General features: G+C 40.5%; 1 protein-coding gene across 5 annotated transcripts in view; it reads right to left on the reverse strand.

The window, feature by feature from the left end:
- Positions 1-6,455: 6,455 nt before the first annotated feature.
- Positions 6,456-21,467, reverse strand: part of LOC141407064 (uncharacterized) — a 43,447-nt gene continuing 28,435 nt past the window's right edge. The window contains exons 5-9 of one of the 5 annotated variants that reach the window (XM_073994335.1): positions 21,366-21,439; positions 18,051-18,235; positions 13,183-17,430; positions 12,006-12,217; positions 6,456-9,180 (exon numbers count right to left, since the gene is read on the reverse strand). The gene's annotated coding sequence lies outside the window, so the exon portion shown is untranslated. Of the gene's footprint in view, positions 9,181-12,005; positions 12,218-13,182; positions 17,431-18,050; positions 21,440-21,467 lie in introns of all 5 variants that reach the window. The other 4 variants (XM_073994398.1, XM_073994276.1, XM_073994237.1 and 1 more) reach the window with 4 other exon arrangements.

Raw genomic sequence — 21,467 nt, forward strand, 5'->3', positions numbered from 1 at the left:
GAGCTGGATTCTGAAAAGGAAATTTGGTAAGGAGAAAGAGGCGAGCTCAGCATGAAGGAAGGAGGTGTAGGGACAGCGGGCAGACGAGACTGTCCGGGGCAGAGGGAGATAGAAGAAAAGAAACAAAGAATGTCTGCCCAGCATCCTCATTTTTTTGGTTTTCTGGGAAAATGGTGAAACTCTTGCAAGTGGCGATTACAGAGGGCGGGAGTAGGAGAGAAACCACAGTGATTTTTTTTTTCAGGACCAAAAAAAAAATGTTTTCCCCAAACTAAACAAAGTCAGATTGAGAAATTCAACATAGTACCTCAGGGACCTGGTGGCTCATTGCTACGTCTTGCCACAGGCGCCGGCCTCAGATGCTCATGGCCGCCTGGGGAGGAGACGAGGACATTTAAACTTTTCAAGATCCAAACAGTCATGGTTCTCTTTTTGCAAAATGGTTTTTGTCGGCCTTCTGTAGGTAGTGGTGGTCACACGTGTGTGAACCACAGGACGACATGTGCCTGGATGCCTCTTCCCCACCTGTTACCTGCCCAGGGAGCCTCACCTGCCTCATAGGACAGCCTCATAGCCTGTGACTTCAGTGTGGTCCTCTTACACTGAAAGCCCCCAAGTGATGGCTGCTGTTGTTACCTAAAAGGTCATTTCCCTCAGATGACACCAGTGCTTTAGGATCATTAAAGAAACAAAGGAATCTTCTAATTACAAGATGAAGCTCTGCCTTCAAAAAGGGAGATGCGGCCAAATTCTTTAGGAAAAACTGGAGCTGGGGCCTGGGTGGTCTTGCTGGTATTCCTTCTTTTGTGATTAAATGAAGCCATTCATTTCAGAACTGCCTTAAAAAAATGTAAGCGTCATTCAACCTTCTTCAGCAAATTATAGTGATTTTAAATGAACAAAAAAGTCGGTGGCCCTATTCACATCCCCACCCCTCCCCGCGTCAGAAATCATGTATCTGATGATGGAAATTATCCACAGCCTGAAAAGAAAAATTCATGGCAACTTCTCAGTGGCACATCGTACTTTCATATTTCTATTTATGTGAAATTCTTATTCTCAACCATCTGATTTTTGTTAACCTTAGGGATCTAAATCTAGTCAGGTCTTGTGCCTGCAGACCCCTTTAATTAGTGTGATAACTCAAATTGTTTTCAAATTGAGGTGGCTATGCTTCTGATTCTTATCTGTGGAGCCAGAGGCCTTGGGGCCACCTGCACAGCCCCATTGGCTGAGATTTTATCTGCACGCACTGCCCTTTCTCACAGGACTCTGCTAGCCAGCGGCTGAACTCTGAAGCTTCTCCACCCTCAGATGGAAATCTGAGTTCTTGCCCAGCCCAGACTGCTGGGGGATCTCAGCAGCCCACCTCGGCACACAGGAGGAGTGGGTGCTGAGCTGGCACAGCAACTCTATCCTCCTGTCCTCACCCTGGGATTTCTGATTTGCTGCAGGGTGTGGGAGAACCCAGCTGCCACCTCTGCTAGCTGTGCAGAGTGGAGAGGATGTCACTGTCTCAGACAAGAATGAGGGGCTGGCCCACAGTCTCTGCACCTCTCAAGTGGTCTCTGGAGGCAGCCCAGGTCACTGGCTACGATCCTGGGATCTACGTAGTCACTGGTGCCAATGTCCATGCTAATGACTCTAGTGGCCACCTCTGTCCAGGCAAGGGCTGAACCCCGGCACCAACATAACTTTTTCCAAGCAGCCTAGATTAGGCAATTGAAAGAAACAAAAACAACCGTGAGGTAAAGGGAACTTCAGCATAATCCTAGTTTTTATTACATACATAGAGGGTGGGGGTACCCACCCCACCAAACCAAAAGGATTCATGACGCAGTGCAAAGTGCCACGTGCCTTCATAAAGAGAAGGGTCATGTCAATGTCAACTCCTACAGCGATTCAACTGTACAGAGACAAATGGTGTTTTTAAAATTCCATTTTATTCATTGGTAGTTTTTCCCTTTTTAACAAAATTGTCTATATTTAAGGCATACAACATGATGTTTTGACACACATATACAAAGTGAAATCGTTACTACAGTCAAGCAAATTAACATATTCATCATCTCGCATAGTTATTTTGTGTGTGTGTATGATAAGAACACCTAAAATCTACTCTCTTCACAAATTTCCAGTATACAATATAATATTTCTAACTATGCTGTACACTATGCCTTTAGATTTATTTATCGTATATTTGCACCCTTCGACCTCTCCCCATTTCTCCCTCTCCCATCCCCGGTAACAGCCATTCTACTGTCTCTTTTCTACTTATTTAACTTCTCTTTTAGATTCACATATAAGATGAATCACAGTATTTTTCTCTCTGTGGCTGGCTTATTTCACTTAACATAATGTCCTCCAGGTTCATGCATGTTGTCAAAAATGGCAGCATCTCCTTTTTAAAGGCGGTATAATATTCCACTATATATGTGTGTGTGCGCGCGTGTGTGTGTGTGCATAAAAGCATACTGATTAAGGAAATTGTTTAAGCCATACTGGTCTGTGGTCTGAGTTAGACCATGATTGTGTCCTTTCCTTTGGCTGACCTTTATAATCCCTCAATAAGCTGTGCTAACACAGGGAAGCTGTGTTTCCCAAATCCCTGTGATGAACAGTTTCTTTATCCATTTATCAGTTGATGAACACTTAGGTTGTTTCCATATCTTGGCTATTGTGAATAATACTGCAATGGACATGGGAGAACAGGTATCTCTGTAAGGTACTGATTTAATTTCCTTTGGGCATATATCCAGCAGAGAGATTGCCGAGTCATATGATAGGTAGCTCTATTTTTAGTTTTTTTGAGAAACCCCTGCAATTTTTTCCATAACGACTGTCCCAATTTATATTCCTACAATGTATAAGGATTCCCTTTTCTCCACACCCTCTCCAACACTTGTTATCTCTTCTTTTTGATAATAGTCATCTTGATGGATGTCAGGTGATATCACATTGAGGGTCTGGTTTGCATTACTCGGATAATTAGCGATGCTGAGCACCTTTTCATACACCTGTTGGCCATTTTTATGTCTTCTTTGGAGAAATGTGTGTTGAGGTGTTTTGCCCATGTTTTAACTGGGTTATTCTTCTTGTTGCTTTTGAGTTGTGTGAGTTCCTTATATATTTTGTATATTAACCCTGTATCAAATCTCATGTGGTGCAAAAGGAATTGTGGTTTTTGCCATTAAAAGTAATGGCAGAAACCGCCATTAATGCCCTTAAAAGTAATGGCAAAAACCGCAGTAATTAATATACGGTACACAAATATTTTCTCACAATCCATAGGCTCTATTCTTTTCATTTTGTTGACTGTTTTCCTTGCTATGTGGAAAATTTTTAATTTGATATAGTCCCACCTATTTATTTTTGCTTTTGTTGCCTGAGGTTTTGATGTAATATTCAAAAAAATCATTGCCAAGGTCAATGTCAAGGAGCTTTCCCCCTATTTTCTTCTAAGAGTTTTATGGTTTCAGGTGTTAGATCTTTAATCTATTTTAAGTTGATTTTTGTGTCTGTTGTAAGATGGGATCTAATTTCATTCGTTTTCATGTGGATATCCTGCATTCCCAATACCATTTACTGAAGAGGCTGATTTCTCCGTTGTACCTTCTTGGTGCTCTTGTCAAAAATTAGTTGATTGTATATGCTTGGGTTTATTTCTGGACTGTCTATTCTGTTCTGTTGGTTTATATGTCTGTTTTTATGTCAATACCATACTGTTTTGATTACTATAGATTTGTAGTAAAATATAAAAATCACCAAGTATGATGCCTTCAACTTCGTTTTTCTTTCTTAATAAGTTTGGCTATTGGGGTCTTCTGTGATTCCATACAGATTTTAGAACTGATTTCTCCAGTTCTGTAAAAAATGCCATTGGAATACTGAAAAGGATGGCTTTGAATCTTCATACTGCTTTGTGTACTATGAACATTTTAACAATATTAATTCTTTCAGTCCATGAATATGGGATCTTTTTCCATTATTTGTGTCATTTTAAATTTTTTTATCAATGTTTTATAATTTTCAGTGTGCAGGTCTTTCAGCTATTTGGTTAAATTTATTCCTAATTATTTTATTCTTTTTAATGTTATTAGTGAAATTGTTTTATTTTTTATTTTTGGATAAGTCTTTATTGTTGTGAAGAAAGGTATTGATTTTTGTATGTTGATTTTGTATTCTCCAACTTTACTGAATTCGTTTATTAGTTTAAACAGGTTTTTTTGTGTGTGTTTGAAGTTGTTAGGGTTTTCTACATATAGGATCATGTCACCGGTAAACAGGGATAATTTTACTTCTTTTCTGATTTGGATGCCCTTCATATTTTTTTCTTATCTGACTGCTCTGGCTAGTACTTTCAATACTATGTTGAACAGAAGTGGCAAAAATAGGCATCCTTGCCTTGTACTGGATCTTAGAGGAAAAGCTTTCCATTTTTCGCACTGCTTATGTTGCTGTCTCTGGGATTTTCATAAATGGCCTTTATTATGTTGAGGAAATTTCCTTCTATACCTAAAGCGTTGAGACTTTTTAATTAAGAAAGAATGTTGCACATTGTCAAATGCTGTTTCTGCATCTATTGAGGTGAACATGAATAATCTTGAAGAGCACTTTGTGAAAGTGACTTACAGAGTGGTTGTGCCTAGAGCACTGACTCAAAAAATGATCAAGTGGTAGCTGGGCGCTGTGGCTCACGCCTGTAATTCTAGCACTTTGAGAGGCCGAGGCAGCAGATCACCTAAGGTCAGGAGTTTGAGACCAGCCTGCCTAAAATGGCAAAACTCTCTACTAATACAAAAAAATTAGATGGGTGTGGTGGTGGGCACCTGTAATCCCAGCAAATTGGGAGGCTGAGGCAGGAGAATTGCTTGAACTCGGGAGCCAGAGGTTGCAGTGAGCTGAGAACGTGCTATTGCACTCCAGCCTGGGCAACAGAGCAAGACGCTGTCTCAGGAAAAAAAAAAAAAAATCAAGTGGGCAAGAATTGTCAAATATGCATAAGGAAAATTATCTCAGAGAGGCTGGAGGTGGGGGTGGGTGGACAGATCAGCTTAACCTCTGAGGTAGGGCATGTATATGCTTGTATTAAGAAGTTATATAAAGGGCCTTCTCTTTGTAGGAACAGTAGCTTCTGCCCTAATTATAGGTCATTGTCATCATCTACCCAAAGTGGTAAGCATTAGACACTTGATGAGTGAGGATCAGGTGAAAGTAGTAAGTGCTGCTTGTAAGAGGTGAAAAGAAGGGCTATTCAACAAATAGTGTTGGAACCAGTGGCTAGCCACTTAAAAAAAAAAAAAAGAAAATTAAGCTCGTTCTTTTTTTTTTTTTTTTTGAGACGGAGTCTTGCTCTATCGCCCAGGCTGGAGTGCAGTGGCGTGATCTTGGCTCAGCAAGCTCCGCCTCCCGGGTTCACGCCATTCTCCTGCCTCAGCCTCCCGAGTAGCTGGGACTACAAGAGCCCGCCACCATGCCCGGCTAATTTTTTGAATTTTTTTTTTTTAGTAGAGATGGGGTTTCACCGTGTTAGCCAGGATCCGTCTCCTGACCTGGTGATCCGTCCGCCTCGGCCTCCCAAATTGCTGGGATTACAGGTGTGAGCCACCGCGCCTGGCCTAAGCTCGTTCTTACCATACCCTTTCCCCCAATAAATTCCACGTGGATAAAAAACTTAAAGGTAATGAAACCCTAAGATTTGAAAAATCCTGAATGTGTTTATTGATGATCTCTGTATAGCGAAGCCCTTTCTGGTGTAGAAGCCACAGATTTAAAAATTACAAATTTAATACCATAAAAGTATACATACTTTTGTATGACAAAATTACTTTTAAAAATGTGACAATCAGGGCAAATACTTGCAACATATATGAGAAACACAGGGTTAATTTTCTTAAATTATAAAAAGCTGGTACAAACCAATAACAAAAAGCTGGCAAGAATCAATAAATTAAAAATTGGGCAAAGAATATGAATGGGCAGTTTATAAGAAAAGTCACACAAATGTGTGCTAAGCACATTCACTTGACATGAAGAATGCATATCCAAATCATAACAGGATACCATTGTTCACCTAATTGGCAAAGACTGTAAAGTTTTTAAAATAATTAGTGCCTGTGAAGAAATGTGGAGAAAGGAACTCACAAATATTGTTATGGGGACTGTTAACTGGGGTCATGTTGCTATTAATAGACTCATCTGAGAACAATTTAACAATATCAGCTGTAATTTTCAATGTATGCTCCCTTTGCTCTAGGAATTCCACTGCTTGAATTTAGACTACTACTGCCTTGACAAAATTATACCAAAATATGTAGGACAAGGATGTACATTACAGCATTGCTTATAATAGTGCAAACAACTGGAATTTACCTAAATATCCATCAGCTGAGACTACTTAGACAACAGAACTTTATGAAGCAGGTTTTAAAAAGGTGAAAAGTTGATAGGTAGAGTTTGCATATAAAGGATTTTTAATTTTAATAAGTAGGAAATAAAGAAGCAAGGGCAACATATTTAACAATATCTGACAAAGTTTTTAAATTGTGTAAAACTTTTGGGCACATTCCCCAATGTATTTATTTATTTATAGAACATATACATGTATATGTACATAAAGAGATACAAAAATAAAGCAAAAGGGGTGAATTAAAACAAAGAAATATAAGCTCTACTATATTTTCATACCCCTGAATTGTTTTAGAGACTTTCTTGGATGTGTGCACCTACTCTACATTAGAGTGGTATGAGTATATCATTATGGAAATTTAAAACTTTGTCTGCAAATTCTTTGACACTTCTTCCATTGGGAGATGAAATTCCCTTCACACTGGGCAAGTTTTGTGGTTGTTTTGACCAATAGGGGAGGAGAGAAATGATACTATATGATACTGAGTCTAGGCTATAAAAAGTGATGCATCTTCTGCCTTGTTGCTAGGATACTTGTTCTTAAGCCTTTAGTGGCTAAGTGGGCAGCCTGAGATCACCATGCTATGAGGAAGCCCAAACTAACACAAGTGGAAAGATGATGGGGAGAGAGATGTGCCCAGGTGCTCCAGCTTTAGTCTCTGCCTGCCCCTGCACAAGCAATACCAGGCCAGCCTGCTGAGCTCTTTCCACGTTCCTGACCCACAGAAACCAGGACTGAGGAGAAACACTTGCTACTGTTTTAGACCACTATGTTTGGGGGTGATTTGTTATGTAGCTATAAATAATAGAAATAACCATGATCCCAAATTTTTGTGCATACTCGTGTGTATGTGTGTGTGTGTGTGGTGTTGTGTACACAATTGGCCCTTGAACAGCATGGGTTTGAACTGTGCAGGTCCACTATACACAGATTTTCTTCTACCTCTGCTATCCCTGAGACAGCAAGACCAGTCCCTCCTCTTCCTCCCCACTCCTCAGGCTACTCAACATGAACACAATGAGGATGAGGACCTTTAGGATGATCTACTTCCATTCGACACATAGTAAGTATATTTTCTCTTCCTTAGGATTTTCTTTTCTCTAGCTTACTTTTTTCTAAGAATACAGCATCTAATACATATAACGTACAAAATAGGTGTTGCTTGACTGTGTTATTGGTAAGGCTTCTGATCAACAATAGGCTTTTCGTAGTTATGTTTTAGGGGAGTCAAGAGTTATATGCAGATTTTCAACTGTGTTGGGGGATTGGTGCCCCTAACCCTCATGTTGCTCTAGAGTCAACTGTATATATATATGTGTACACACATACACACACACACAAAATATTTTTATATATGCAAATGTACATCCACATTTGCTGTGTTTTGCATAATTTTGAGGCAATAGAGAACAGAAGGAACTGCTGAGAATGGTTATTTTTGAGTGGTGGACTGGAAGGCAGGGAAGCTGTGATAGTTAATTTTAGGTCTTAACTGGATTAAGGAATACCTAGAGAGGTGGTAAAGCCTCAAATCTGGGTGTGTCTGTGAGGGTGTTTCCAGTGGAGACTGGCATGTGAGTCAGTGGACCGAGTGGGAAAGATCTGCCCTCAGTGTAGGTGGGCACCATCCAATCAGCTGGGGGCCCATAGAGAACCACAAGGCAGAGGAAAGGAGAATTCTTTCTTTCTCTCTCCTGCACCTGGAACACCCTGCTTCTGTTACCCTTGGATATCAGAACTCCAGGCTTTTCAGCATTTAGAGTCCAGGACACCCTGGGCTCTCAGGCCTTTGGCCTCAGACTGAGAGTTGCACCATTGGCTTCTCTGGTTCTGAGGCTTTTGGACTGAGCCACACTACGGGCATGCAGTTTGTGGGCAGCTTGTCGTGGGACTTCTCTGCCTCCATAATCACATAAGCCAATTCCCCTAATAATCCTCTCCTGTCTGTCTATCTATCTATCCATCATCTATCTATCTATCTATCTATCTATCTATCTATCTATCTATCCATCCATCTATCTATCTCCTATTAGTTTTGTCTCTCTGGAGAACTCTGACTAATACTAAGATCATCTTTGTTAGAAATGGAATGTTAATGCTCTATTGTTGCTGCATGATCTATAATTTTTTTCTTGTGTATCTTTTAAAATGTTTACCTGGCTTGGGAGGAAACCATCCTTTTGTCTGCTCATACTAGCTTTTCTAAAGTCTGGAACCACAAAGTTTCTGCACAGTACCAAGCTGGACTGAACAACAGAATGTGCTTAACGTTATCCAAAACTGATTCTAGTTATCAATTGCGCAGTCCTTGGAGTCATATTTGAAGGTTCACATCCTGGCTGCATCATTTCCTATCCTCTCTAAACCTCAGGTTCTTCTTCTGTAAAACACAAATAATACCAGTACCTACCTATATTAGTTATCTATTGCTGTGTGATAAATTACCCCAAAACTTAGCAGCTTGAACCAATAAACATGTATTAGCTACAACTTCTGTGGTTTATGAAGCCAGGCACGACTCAGTCAGGAGCTTCTGGCTCAAAGTATCTCATGAGGTTGCAATCCAACTGCTATCTGAGGCTGCAGTCCCATCTGAAGGTGTGACTGGGGCAGGATCCTCTTCCAAGTCCATGCATGTGGTTGCCAATAGGATTCCATCCAACGGAGTCTGTTGGACTGAGGGTTCCACTTCCTCACTGGCTGTTGGCTGGGGGTCTCCCTCAGTGCTTTGTCACATAGACCTCTCTATAGGGTGGCTCATGGCATGGCAGCTGGAGCACCAAAGACAGAAGTCACAGACTTTTTTACAATCTGATCTTGAAGGGGACATCCTATTACTTCGACATACTCTACTCATTCAAGGCAAGTATATGAATCCAGTCCACACTCAAGGAGAAGAGATTATACAAGGAAGTGAATGCCAGGAGGTGAGGATCAACAGGGCCATCGCAGAGGCAGCCTACAAAAGACCTCATAGAGTGCTTGTGAGCATTAAATGAATTAATGTCAGTGTTTAAATCATAGTATCGCTCAACAAATGGAAGGTCTTATTAATATTATAGATATCTGTCCATGTGTAACATTAAATATCAAGTGTTCTTTTCTTTTCTTTTTTTTTTTTGAGACAGAGTCATGCTCTGTCACCCAGGCTAGAGTGCAGTGGTGTGATCTCCACTCACCGCAACCTCCACTACCTGGGCTCAAGTGATTCTCCTGTCTCAGCCTCCTGAGTAGCTGGGACTACAGGCGCACGCCACCATGCCTGGCTAATTTTTGTATTTTTAGTAGAGACAGGGTTTTGCCATGTTGGCCAGGCTGGTCTTGAACTCCTGACCTCAAGTGATCCACCTGGCTCAGCCTCCCAAGGTGCTGGGATTACAGGCGTGAGTCACCTTAAGTGCTCTTTTCCTGCAACTAATTTATGGTGAGATTTCAGTGAGGCCCTTTGGCCAGAAATGTACTAATTTATCCACCTAGGTGTTTTCTCAGACTCCCCAAGGCAACACTGACTTAGGAGCAGCTCCTGCCAAGCAGTGATGTGGGCTAGGCCTGTCATGGCTTTGGGCCCTCTCAGTACAGCTCATTGAGCAGTCACTGAGTCTGTATTAGTGCCTATAACAAGATGGGAACCAAGGTAGTAACTAAGGACTTAGCAGTGAACCAGGCATGTGTAATTTCTGCCTTTACAGGGCATGCAAGTTACTGGAGGGGGTTCAGACAGAGAAAAGACAACTTCAGCCATTCCTGGGCGCTCTTAAATACTGATATCCAGAAAGGCATAAACCTAAATGATTACTCTTCTCTTACTACCTCAATATTTGAGGGTAAATGAGGAGGTTTATTATTGTTAATTATTTAATTTCAGAAATACATAATTCATTTAATTAAAATCTATTTAATACCTAAAATGTTATTTTTATGAAATTTACTAACACCAAGTGTGCCCTCACTCTGGTGGAGGCAGGAAACTAAACTGCTTGCCACCGTCATGAGATCAGGCTCACAATGTGGTGATACTCTGGTTTCCTAGGAGACTTAGCCCTGGCACAGGCACACAGCTGGACACATGCAAATAATTGCTATCCTCGCCAGGTGTTCAGCTGCTCTTCGTACAAGCATCCCTACAGTCTCAAAAAGTATATATTCATGCATTCAACAACTGTTTTATGAACAATAAGCAAATGCTATATTGGGGTACTCTTTGGATACCACCTATTTCCAAATTTCAAGGACTGCATTCTCTCCATTCATTGTCCTCCAACACAGCTTTCGAGACTATGAATTGGGGTCTCCCACTCATAGGCATGCCAGCACAGCATAAGGTAGAGAGCAGAACAGGAGCCATCAGAGTGGACTTCAAGTCAATCACAGAAACAACAGCAATAAGCCACAAATACTCAACAAGTGGGGAAAAGGGGCAAGGGAATACAGTTATAAAGCACAAAAGTTCTCCAAACATTTTAAACATTTTCTTCTCACTCTTACAATTCCCACTTTCTGTGTAGGAAAACAAAGAAAAAGAAAGTGACTTATACGAGGTCCTCACTCCTCCAGAGGGAGTTGAGCCAGAGTCTTTACGGGATGAGAAGGGAGAGAATTCATAATTAAATAAACAGCAAACAAACCTCAGGACAAATGTTACCCCTTATCTTACCTAAACTCTACAGTATTATAATTTACTCCGTCAATCAATAAGTACTTTTTAGCATCTACTCTATACCAGGTACTATTCTAAGCTCAAGTTTTATCACGGTGCTCCAGTTTTCTCCTTGTAATATTTACATTCAGTAAACACTTACCACTAAACCTCCTGGCGTGCAGAGCTATAATCTGTCACCTATTGTACACTTCTGAAAAATGTTAACAGAACCTTAGTTGGCAAGATCAAGAACTCATTAAAAATGGGATTTAGAGAGTAAAAATTTTAAATGATACTATGTTTGAGTAATTACACACATATATATATGTAAAAATATATACATAAACCAAATATTCAGGAAGATACCAATTCTGAAACAAGCTCTGTCTATATTAAAGAACTCCTCTGCTGGAAATGTTTTCTCCTTAATCTCCTTCAGATATTTAGTATATATCTGTGATATCATGATTTTCTAGAGCATATTCTCCAACAAATGTCATGTTACATAAGCTATGTGTTCTTTCATGTTTAGAAACTAGCCCTTACTGTGAAGTATAACATCTTCTTGCACTCACATCCTCCCTTGTTTTATCTGTGCAAATCTCAGCAAAATCTTGTGTAACTGTATTAGTCAGCTTCACTGCATAACAAACAATCCCCCAAAAACTCAGTAGTTAGATCATCAATGTATTTCCTGCTCATGATACATGTAGGCTATGAGTCTGCTATGGCTCTGTCCCATGTGTTTCGTCATCCCAGGATACAGCTGAAGGAGCAGCTCCTATCTGGAAAATACTTTTCTCTTGGAAGAGGGCAGAAGAGCAAGAGACCAAGTGGAACCACACGATCACATTTAAAGCTTCTGCTCCTAAGTGGCATGTACCTTGTCTACTCACATGTCATTGGTGGATGAAAATCACATGACCAAGTCTGATAGGGACAGGGAAGTACACTTACCTATAAGGGGTCTAAGGCAGGGATGTATAATCCTTTTAAAGGAGAAACGACAAATAATTGCAAACAATACTGTAATCTACTACAGTAACCACTTGGCAATTTCCCAAAATATTGAGGAACTTAAGGGCACATTTTTCTTTTCTGGATCTACATTTCTTTCCATTCATTGAAGGGTAGAACACAGGCAGTTCCTCAATCATGGCATGCATAACCTACAAGAAAGGAAAGTCATCACTCTGAAGGATACTGAACTGAGCCCAACATCTGCTAAAAGATCACAGATTTTGAAATTTTAAAAACAAATGCTGAACCTCATTATTATAACACTAGGGTTAACAAAGGATTGCCATAGTTCACTCAGCATTATCCTGGCAACTTCATTTCACTAATGTCCAATTTTGTTTTTAGTTTCCTGGGATTCAAAACCAAAAGAAGGGAAAGGAGTGGCTAACATTCATGCTAACACTTGTACAATGCTCTAAAATTTATTTAAATAGCACTTCCACATTCACAGTAATTGCAGAAGTGATGAACACAGTTAAGAAGGACATGCTCTACTTGGGGAATTAGAATTAGAAGTAGGAGAGGCAGGATAATATTTGCTTTTATATGAGAAGTAAAATTATAGTGTTACATGTGCTTAATCATTGTAGGGACCTAAATCATTGCAGGTATCTGTTTATGCCATTTGTTGGAAAAAACTGGGACAGGATACTGTTTTCCTTCCTTTAATATTTTTAAATCACCGCCTACATGACAGGCGCTGTGAGATGAATATCTCATACTTACATATACACACGTCTATTATTTCCACGTCTCTGATTTTTCCCTGTACCCAGGGATTTACTTCTAGTCATAAAAGATGGCTTACCTTAGATTTCCTGCCATAAAGCTCCTTCCCTTTATACTAAGTCATACTTTCTACAGTTGGCTTAAGAGACACATTTTATAATGAGAAAACTAAAATGGAGTCTTTTTAAAGACATGCCCAAGACACTCATACTAACAAGATGACTACTTCACTCCTTAATTTGTGGTCCATTGAGATGACTGATTGACATGCAGATAGTTGGATAGATCAATAGATACATAGATAGCTACATGGATGAAAGAGAGATGATAAAGAGAGAGACAGAGATGAAACATAGATGATAGAGAGAGATGAATAGCTTCTCACCCTTGGTGTACAAAGTGAGGAAGTCAAGGTGAAACAATGGCAAGCACTATGCCTCGGTCATAGTACCCACTTCAAATTGGAGAACATGGTCAAGTCAACCATCTAGGAAAGAAACAAGAGCCGTGTCCACTTTGTCATTCAAATAAATGTCCACGATGAATACTGTGCCTTCTTAAAGAACTTGGAGCTCAACATTTTGACATTTTATATAGTAGCCAGCACATTATGACCATGTGGTAGATGTTATAGTGAATTATGTCCCCCTAAATTCATATGTTGAACCCCTAATCCCACTAACCTCAGAATGGGACTCTATTTGGAGACGGGGTCTCAAAGAGGTAATTAAGTTCAAATGAGGTCATTACTGTGAGCCCGAATCCTATATGACTGGTGTTTGTTAACAAGAGGAAATTACGATACAGATGCACTCAGGGTGAAGACTGTGTAAGGTGAACTGGTGAAGGTGGCCATCTATAAGGCAAAGAGAAAGGCCTCAAGAGAAACCAACCCTGACGGCACCTTGATCTCAGACATCTAGCCTCCAGAATTGTGAGAAAATAAATTTCTATTGTTTAAGCCACTCAGTCTAGGGTACTTTGTTATAGTAGCCCTAGCAAACTAATATAGTAAATATTTTAAAAATCAGCTTCAATTTATTTGGAAAAAAAGAGACAGTATTACCAATACTTATATTTACATAGTAAGGCAGCATGGAAAATGGGTATATACTTGCTTTCGTCTGGGCCTGGGTGCAACTCACTGGCTCTACCACTTACTAGCAATGTATGTAACCTTGGACAAATTACTGAATCTCTTTGTATCTCAGTTTGCAGATCTGTAAAACGGGGTAATTGTACTTATCTCACAAAGTTGTTAGGAGGAATAAATGAATTAATAATGTTTGAAAGCACTTAGAATAGTGCTTAACACATTGTGACCAATGCATAAATATGAAATACAACAGTTGGAAAGTATTGTGAAATCCAGTCTATAAAAATCCTTTTAAATTCTAACAATGAAAAAAAAAATAAGTGTAGATTATTCTGATTACAGTGAGAAAATATTTGTCACAGCATTCAGAGTTCCTAATCTGTTTAGTAGAGGGGTTACTGGGTTGAGTTTGCATTTTGGGGAAGAGAGAATGTGTGCTAATGACAAAGATGGTCATTACCCATGCACCCTGATGGCAGTAATTGTGAATCATTTCCGGAGAGGATTTTAACATTTGCCAAAGATTTGACACTTGCTGGCTTTCCCCGCAACATTCATTGCCATGAGCCATGGAGGGGGTACAGAATGTGTGCTGAAAAATGTTCACAGGTGCTATTTGCACATGACTTGCTGTAGAACGGGGGTAAACACAACTTGGTTTCTACTGGTCAAACTTTAACTCAAGATAAACTTGCTGACTGTGAAGTGTACCGCATGATTGCTCAGTGTGTGATAGCAAACATAAACAGTCGGGGGAGCGGGGGCTCCCAGGGTCTGGGGACCAGTGTGTGTATCTTTCAGGAAGGCCAGCCTGGCTGCAATCTGCTCTGGTCCGGCGGACCCCCGCAGTTTACCCCTGCTTGTGGGTTGTCAATCAGAAACATCGCATGGTTGACTGTGAAGGTGTTTGGGGACCTAGAGCTCCCAGCCCACTGATTTTTAATACTCATTATGGTTTCTGCTTGGAAATCCTGAAGGACTGGCAACTGCCTAGATAGCAGTTTTGACCAACAGAATCTTAAATAGAAATGACCAGTCATGGAAAATGAGTTTTTAAAAAATTAACTTAAAAAAAAAAATTTAGACTCAGGGTATACTTATGCAGGTGTGTTAGAAGTGTATATTGCATAATGCCGGGGTTTGGGCTGCTATTGAATCCATCACCCCAATAGTGAACATAGTACCCAATAGGTAGTTTTTCAGCCCTTACCCCACTCCCTTCATCTCCCCTTCTGGAATCCCCAGTGTCTACTGTTTCTATCTTTACGTCCACGTATGCCTATTGTTTAGCTCCCATTTATAAGTGAGAACATACGACATTTGGTTTTCTGTTTCTATGTTAATTCACTTAGGATAATGGCCTCCAGCTGCATCCATATTGTTGCAAAGGATATGATTTTATTCTTTTTTTAGAGCTGCGTAATATTCCATGGGGCCGCAGGATATTCCTGGTACCACATTTTCTTTATCCAGCCCACCATGAATGGGCACTTAGGTTGATTCCATCCTCTTTGCTATTGTGAGTAGTGCAACAATAAACATTTGAGTGCAGGTGCCTTTTTGACAGAACGATTTCTGTTCCTTTGGGTAGTTACCCAGTAGTGGGGTTGCTGGGTCAAATGGTATTCTATTTTTAGTTCTTTGAGAAATCTCCATACTATTTTCCATAGGGGTTGAACTAATTTACATTCCCAATAACAGTGTATAAGCAGTCCTTTTTCTCCACATCCTTGCCAGCATCTGTGATTCTTTTTTTTTTTTTTTTTTGAGGCGGAGTCTCGCTCTGTCTCCCAGGCTGGAGTGCAGTGGTGTGATCTCAGCTCACTGCAACCTCCACCTCCCAGGTTCAAGTGATTCTTCTGCCTCAGCCTCCCGAGTGGTTGGGACTACAGGCACCTGCCAACGTGCCTGGCTAATTTTTGTATTTTTAGTAGAGACGGAGTTTCATCATATTGGTCAGGCTGGTCTTGAACTCCTGACCTCGTGATCCGCCCACCTTGGCCTCCTGTAGTGCTGGGATTACAGGCTTGAGCCACCACGCCTGGCCTATTGACTTTTTAAAAGCCGTTCTCACTGGTGTGACATGGTATCTCATTGTGGTTTTAGTTTGCATTTCTCTGATGATTAGTGATATTGAGTATGTTCTCATATATTTGTTGGCCACATGCATGTATTCTTTTGAGATGTGTCTATTCATGTCCTTTGCCCACTTGGAAAATGAGGTTTGTTTTTTGTTTTTTTTTTTTTTTTTTTTTTTTTTTTGAGACGGAGTCTCGCTCTGCCGCCCAGGCTGGAGTGCAGTGGCCGGATCTCAGCTCACTGCAAGCTCCGCCTCCCGGGTTCACGCCATTCTCCTGCCTCAGCCTCCCGAGTAGTTGGGACTACAGGCGCCCGCCACCGCGCCCGGCTAGTTTTTTGTATTTTTTAGTAGAGGCGGGGTTTCACCATGTTAGCCAGGATGGTCTCGATCTCCTGATCTCGTGATCCGCCCGTCTCGGCCTCCCAAAGTGCTGGGATTACAGGCTTGAGCCACCGCGCCCGGCCGGAAAATGAGTTTTATAAACCAATTGGGAAAAGAGGAAAGTGTCATCAGTAGGGAGATAGCCCCTGAGATAGATTTTGGAGGATATTACTTCTCTGAGTTCAAACTTGCCTTTGATACACTGGAAACATTTTTATGAGCATAAAAATTACTAAAAGAGACTTGAAATATTTTTCTCTCGTGTCAGTTCAATCCATGGAGCTATTAAAATTTTCAAAACTTCAGGGCAAGAAAGATATATATCATCTGAATGTAAGCATTTGAGTAAGAAATCTCTGCCAGGGGTGGGGCGGGTAGGTTGACAATACTTCATATATATTTTTATTTACATAGAACTGAGCCATTGCTAACCTCTCATATCTAGAAAATAGCTTGGAAACAATGAATTTTAAAAAAATAAAACAACACTTGAGAAACACTTTTCTTATACTTTTCTCAGAGAAGAACCAGCCCTCAGTTCCTGACTTGGAAAGCATTTATGTTTATTGTACACATATCCCTAACCAGTGTGAGTTTCTCCATGCCCGTAGCAATTTAGAAATAGAAAATCAGCATTAGGGAGAAGGCTTTGCATAGTCTTGCACACTAACAAGAAGTAACTGCTGATGGCCCAAAGAAGAGAGCAACAGAAAAAAGGTGCAAAAAACAGACAGGCACAAGAATTCCAGAAGGCACAGTCATTGGGACCTCTCAGGTGTGCAGGCAAATATTTCTCTCTCTCTCTCTCTCTCTGTGTCTGTCTCTGTGTGTGCGTGTGTGTGTGTCTCTCTCTGTCTGTCTGCGTCTCTGTCTGTGTATGTATGTCTCTCTCTGTCTCTCTCTCTCTCTTTCTCTGTCTCTGTGTGTGTGTGTGTGTGTGTGTGTGTGTGTGTGTGTGTGTGTGTGTCTTTCTCTCTCACTTCTCTGTCTCTCTCTCTCTCCCCCACCATGGCCTAAACCCATTATTTTTTTATCCAATAGCAGTGAAATCAGTTCTTTTCGTGATGATGTTAAGACTGAAAAAAAGAGAAGAAAAGAGTTGTTAAATAAAGTTCCTCCACTCTTTAAGAAAGCAGGGGCGGTTGAATTACATTTTAGAAAATTTTCTACCAAAATCCTTTTCTTTTCTTCCTTCTTTCTTCCTTCCTTCTTTCCTCCCTCCCTCCCTACTTTCTTTTCTTTCTTCCTGTCTTTCTTTTTTTTCTTCTCTCTCTCACCTTCCTTCCTTCCTTCCTTTCTTCCTTCCTCCCTCTCTCTCCTTCCTCCCTCTCTCTCTCGCTCGCTTTCTTTCTTTCTTTTTCTTTCTCTCTCTCTCCCTCCCTCCCTCCCTCCCTCTCCTTCCTTCTTCCCTCCCTCTCTGCCCACCTCCATTCTTTCCTTCCTTCCTTCCTTCCTTCCTTCCTTCCTTCCTTCCTTCCTTCCTTCTTTCCTTCCTTCCTTCCTTCCTTCCTTCCTTCCTTCCTTCCTTCCTTCCTTTCTCTTTCTTTCTTTCTTTCTTTCTTTCTTTCTTTCTTTCTTTCTTTCTTTCTTTCTTTCTCTCTCTCTCTCTCTCTCTCTCTCTCTCTCTCTTCTTTCTTTCTTTCTTTCTTTCTTTCTTTCTTTCTTTCTTTGCTTTGAAGGACCACCTCTTACTTACCTAGAACTCAGCAATCCAGAATGGCTACAAAGCAAGCCGAGATTTTATGGTGTTTGTGCCACCATTTGCCAGTATATAGATGTGGGATTACACGTTGTGTGATCAATATGAATTCCTATCCTTTAAGAATCGCCTCATGATTTTTAAGTTTCTGAACAGCTGAACGATTGTTGAAGATACTGTTACTTGAAAGGAGAAGAAATAAGGAGAAAAAAATGAATGGAGGGAATTGTTAGATGATATGTTAGAACAAACATTACATCATCAACAGAGTGAGAGGGTAAAAGGGAGTTCCCTTAAGGCACAAACAAAATTTCACCATCCCATTTATTTTTACTTTTAATTTAGTTCACAGACTTCAAAACCGGCTCATTATCACCAAATGCTCTTTCAAGTGATGAAGGGCTGAAAGAAAAACCGAAGTCACCTCCACACGATATATAAGAAATGTTGGCACATCCAGATCTTCCTAAGGAAAGAGAGTTAGACTACAGAAATGCTGAATGCAAGCCTTATCAATTGCATCCTTCTTTCCTTCCTTCCTTCTTCCCACTCATAATACACACATATGCCCCTTGTATGTTAGGAACATTGCACTGGAGGGAATGTATTAAAAACTCTAAGTTAATTCTTCTCTGAGGGCTTGCTATCAGCGAGGTACATACAGGGTTAAAGTACAAATACTTGATTATCACTTGACCACACCCCAGTGAGGAAACTGAGGCTCAAGAAATTTAAGTAAAGTTCTGAAAGACACATGGCTTGCAAACAACTGAGATGGGATTTAAAACAAGGTTGTTTATTAACCACTGGGCTCCACCATCTGACAATCGGGAGTAAATAGTGATCCCTGGAAATAGATGACCCCCATTTTCTTAAAGGGCAGAGATCAGTTGAGAAAAATAGCCACTTTGATGGTATAGACCTGGAGTGTGTAGAGGACCTTTGCACTACGAAGAATGGAATTGCTGGGCCCACTGATGGCGCTTAATAATTGACAGATGGCCTGTCTAAGTAACTCACATGCAACTCAAATTTCAGGTCTGGAAAGGCCATGGGCTAATGTGAAAAGGAGGTTCATCCCTGGGCAGCTTCTGTGGCCAACCACCCCGTTTAGACAGTTCTCTGTTCGTGGAGAGCTCTCTGCTACAGTAAGCAAAATGTGTACAACCTGATCCCAACTTTTATTATACACCAAGAGGCTGTCTGTAACCAAATCATACCTGCCTGGGCAATGTGCTCTGTATACAGATCTCCATCAGTCACACAACAGGTGCTTCATTCTTGGTGACAAAAGGTGACCTCAATTTCTTTAAAGATATAGCAAGCCCTAAGGATCCAATTATATGGGGATTGGGCCAAGTGATCCCAGAGGCCCTGTCTTCTACTATTTTGAGATATTTACAAAATGCAGATAAAGGAATTGGAAAATAGAAATACGTAAACTGGGAGAAGAGAGAGAGAGAGATAAATTGACTTCCAAAATTATTAGCCTGTCAACATAACATATGGAGAAATATAGCAACCATTGATGAAAATATCAAGTTGTCAGCACTTAAACAGAATGCTAAGAAAGCACTAAGCTGTACAACCATATAACACACCAAGCCTCTTGGACTAACACAATTTCCTTATGAGACAAAATGGCAGATGATGAAGCTGCAAATGCTTTGCCTCCACACTTCAGTGAGACCAGGCTAAGCAGGTGGGCCTGAGTACTAGATACTTGGGGAAAGGTTAGACTCCTTGGGAGTAAGCTTGGCGAGTTTGCCAAATCTTTGGGAATGGTTCATTCTTTAGCATTACAGGACAGTCACAAGTACCTAGAACAGGAGCTTCTCGCGTTCACCTTGCAGACCTGGCATTATTGCTTTTTTGTGGTCTCCTGGCTCTGGGTGTAAAGTCAGAGGCCAACACTTATTGAGTAAGTGTTCGATAACACTGGTTGATGGAAATAGTAGGTGCTCTGTAAGTACTTGCTCTTTGAGTCATTAATGCTTGAAAACACAGTATTTAGTCATAATACTCCACCTCACTACACTAAAGCCAAAACACAGTGTCCACATTTCTGATTTAGGGAGAACATTCATCATTTTAAAGAAAAGTATATAAATACCACAACCTTCAAAATTATTGAGACTTTTGACATTAAAAGCAATATAGAGTCATTGTAGAAAAATCTTAAAATACTTAAAAACAGGCCAGGCGCAGTGGCTCATGCCTGTAATCCCAACACTTTGGGAGGCCAAGGAGGGCAGATCATGAGGTCAAGAGATCGAGACCATCCTGGCCAACATGGTGAAACCCTGTCTCTACTAAAAATACAAAAATTAGCTGGGCATGGTGGTGTACGCCTATAGTCCCAGCTACTCAGGAGGTTGAGGCAGGAGAATCACTTGAACCCAGGAGGCGGAGGTTGCAGTGAGCTGAGATCATGCCATTGCACTCCAGCCTGGGCAATAGAGTGAGACTCCATCTCAAAAAAAAAAAAAAAAAAAAAAACTAAAAAATATAAAGAACCAGAAACAATCACCTGTAATCTCATAATTCTACCACCTAGAGATAATGAGTTAACATTTTAGTACATTTCTTTCCAATTTTTTCACATATATACACACACATTCATACATATTTAAAATTATAATTATATGGAAAATATGGCTGTGTATCTGTCTTTTTCACAGAATGTTATAGATTGGGCATTTTCACTAATCAACAGCCATCTCTGAAAATGTGATTTTTACATAGCTACACAGCATTCCATCATCCGAATGGACTATGATGAATTTAAGTGTTTCCTCATTTTTGTATACTGGGGATTTTTCCTGTAGTCTAAGGAATGCTTCAGTGAACATGCTTATCCATAAATCATTTTACACACTTCTGATTATTTTGTTAAGATAAACATCCACAAGCAGAATTACTAGGACAAGGGAATATAAACACTTTTATGGCTCTTGTTATACATTTCTCAAAATATTTTTTGAATTATTCTTTTCTGCATCTCTATTTTATTTTAGATTCAGGAGGTGTATGTACATATGCGTCGGTATATTGCATAATAGTGGGATTGGGCTTCTAGTGTACCTGCTACCCAGATAGTGAACATAGGCCAGGTGCCATGGCTCTCATGTGTAATCCCAGCACTTTGGGAGGCCAAGGCAGGCGGATCACTTGAGATCAGGAGTTTGAGATCAGCCTGCCCAACATGGCAAAACTGTGTCTCTACTAAAAATACAAAAATTAGCCAGGCGTGGTGGCGCATGCCTGTAGTCCCAGCTACTGAGGAGGCTGACGCAAGAGAATCACTTGAACCTGGTGAGCGGAGGTTGCAGTGAGCCAGGATCGTGCCATTTCATTCCAGGGTGGGCGACAGAGCAAGACTTCATCTCAAAAACAAAAAACAAAAAACAAACA

Source organism: Macaca fascicularis, chromosome 1 (genome assembly GCF_037993035.2).
Source record: "Macaca fascicularis isolate 582-1 chromosome 1, T2T-MFA8v1.1".
NCBI lineage: Eukaryota > Metazoa > Chordata > Mammalia > Primates > Cercopithecidae > Macaca > Macaca fascicularis.